Source organism: Apis dorsata, unplaced genomic scaffold, assembly GCF_000469605.1.
Source record: "Apis dorsata unplaced genomic scaffold, Apis dorsata 1.3 scaffold_376, whole genome shotgun sequence".
Taxonomy (NCBI): domain Eukaryota; kingdom Metazoa; phylum Arthropoda; class Insecta; order Hymenoptera; family Apidae; genus Apis; species Apis dorsata.
In genome coordinates this window covers 796,464-799,699 of record NW_006263639.1, presented here as the reverse complement: position 1 = coordinate 799,699, position 3,236 = coordinate 796,464, and positions in this window count along the sequence as shown.

Here is a 3,236-nt window from a genome sequence, read left to right as displayed (position 1 = left end):
AAAAAAAAAAAAAAAAAAAAAGAAAAAGAAATCAAAACTATCGATTGAAGAGAAAATCGTGAATAAGACGCTCCAAAAGAATAAGATAACGCGCTGCGATATAAAAATCATATAGGAAAAATTAAACGCTACTCCACTGCTTTCGATTGTACATAAGAATAGAATGGATAGGGAGGGAGAGACTCACAAGGAGACAGAGAAAAGTGAAGTGAGCGTAAAGCTAAGAGGGAAATTTAATTTAATCGTATTCTAACGAAGAAAGTTATTTATTGCTATCCACGCCGAAGCGAATATACAATTCAATTAAAGATAAATTAGATGCGAAACGAACGATTTTCCCTTAACTATTTGGGTCGATCGATCACCGAACGATTACATTGCTTCTGTGTAAGGTAATCTTATCTAAGATAACGTTAACTTACATAGCGGATCAATTTAGACGTTCCGTGAAATTTAGGCGTGTTCGATTTAGCGGTCATCGTAATCGTGGGATTCGCGTTCGAATCCCTCCTCGTCGCGATTTTACATGTATGCAACTCTCGTATCGTTCAGGCTGAATTTTTCATTGGACATAAACCGCTGGACAATTTTTGTCATCAGATATATATATATATACATATACATAATGGAATATGTACATATACTCGTTGTTAATCGCCATATTTCGTTTCTTTTGTAAAGCACGTTTCTAGTTAAGGCGAGTGTTTGGTACTTTTTTCGATGTTGACTCGCGAAATGTTTCTATACTAGGTATATCGAGTGAATAAGGAAAAATTGTCCAGCAATTGAAAGATTCTAAAAGAGTAAAAGGGGAAATTAAAGGAGGAAATTAGAGTGGGAAGAGGAGGGATGGGGAAATGCGATCTTGAAGACAGGCGTGAATCTTCTTAAAATGGGGGATGATTAGCGCTATCCTTCTTTCTGCGTTCACTCGTCGATGTCCTCCAAACGAGTGGTTGTAATAATCTTTAGGGATTGTAAAAATATTTTTGTTAAGACGATTGTAGCGATTAGTATATTTTTATCGTTTTTTAATCCTTTCAGCATTGACATCGAAGTAATATGGAGAAATGGAGGTCGGATGGAATTGAAACGATCTTTGGAAATTTAAATTTTATGCGAAAGAAATTTTTTTTATCTATCATCGTTAATTTTAAGATGATTTTTATTAATTTTTTTCGGCCAGTAATTAATTAATATTGAAATTATTGAATTATAATTTGTATCTATTTAAATATGTTAACTTAAGAAAGTACAATATTAATTTTGTAAAAAATAACAGAAAAACAATTTAAAATTCATCATAAAGTGAAATTTTTTGGAAATTTTATTAGTTTTATTTATATTGTGTAAATATGATGTTCTAATAATTTTAAACTATTTATTAATTCGTAAGTTGTTGTTATTAACAATGAAAACTAGTATAAATTGAGAAACTTTTTACGACAAGTCAATAAAAATGTGTTTCAACGCTTAAAGGATTAAATTGTTGAGCGTCAGAAGAATATATATATATGTTCAGCGATAGAATGGAGTATCGAAAGAATTTATGGAAGATCAAAGAGCGAATTTAAATGGACGAAATATAATTATGATGTGCAAAGATCTTAATAACATGATACAAATTATATTATTCCATATTATTTCAATGCTGTAGGTAACAATATTACAGATCAATTTTTACTCTACGATAATGTAGATTCTGTAGAATGTAGGTAGATATCGATATCGAATTAATTATGCTAAAAATAATAATAAATATTTGATAATATACATATTGTATTAAACGTATATTATTTTTCAATTAATGTGGGCAGAGGCTATTTTAGGCACAAAAATCAAGGGAATGAAATGGTTTGAAATAGTTTAATTCTGTGGTATATAATATAAATTAAGCTATAATGTATAGAAGGGTTCCATTTTCATTTTCTCTATTAATATAAAATGATAACCATATTTACGAAGGGGAACTGTCTAAATAAGTTAATTAAAAAGTTATCAAGCTCATGCATGATATAAAATGATAAAAATATATATGTATATCACACTTTGCCTTTTAAAAATATTGAATAACAATAAGTAAATTGATAGAAAATAAAAAATTTCAGGTGACATAAGTTTAAAAACAGTATAAATTTATATTTTTTTAAATCCATTATTATTATTTTCTTATTGTTCATTGTAAATCCTTTCAAATTTTCCTTCATATTATTATTTTTGCTCCAGAAAAGAAAGAAAAAAAAAAAAATCCGTTAAACCCAATATATTTCGTCCGTTTAAAAGCGCAATTCGATCAAATCCGCAATTGGAGGACGACGAACACTTGATATACTGTCCTCGTTACACGTGAAAAGAAGAAAAAAGAAGTATCTCTATTTTCTCGTAGAGTTATTCCAAATGCAACGCCTCCGTATAATAATATCTATTTTCCACCCGCGTAAACATTTCAGGGAGTCTCCTAGACTATATTAGCTGTATATGTATTATACTTTTTTGCGAAACGAGCTTGCTTGCTCGCAGGAAAAAAGGAAAAGAAGAAAAAAGAAGACGAGTGAAGAAGGAGTATCAAAAGAAGAAAGGGAGTTTGAATAATACACGAGGAGGATATTTTTTGCACGAAGGGAGCGGAGGAGAGGAGAGAAGAGGAGAGGAGAGGGGAGGAAGAAAGGAAGGGAAAGGTTCGTGTCGTTTCACGGGTCAGCGAGGAGAACGTTTCGGGTCACTTGAGACCCCAAAAATAGGAATTATAAAATAAACGATAAGTCAGTGATCCGAGCAGTGTCTCGTGAACAAACACTGTGGACAATTTTCGCGCGTACGTACACAGTCAATAAACGTGAGAAATCGTGATTCTTTATTTTTTATGTGACCCCGTTTGTAAAGTGTTGCTAGCTGTATCATATAACGTTTATCGTATACTTACGTATATATGTATATATATATATATATGTATGTATATATACACGTATATACACACGTTATAGATATACATATATAATATATTATACATATATATATATATATTTACATTACATTATATTTATAGACGCTTGTACACTGGTGTACGCGTCGCATAGTTTATTATATTTACGTGTACAAAAGACGAGAATAAGAAAATTAAAAAAAAAAAAAAAAATGCGATATACGATCGTCGTTTGATAATATTGTAAGAGGAGTTCAGGGGAGGCGGAGAAACAATTAAATATTACCGAAAAACCCGCTGCGTTCAAATTTAA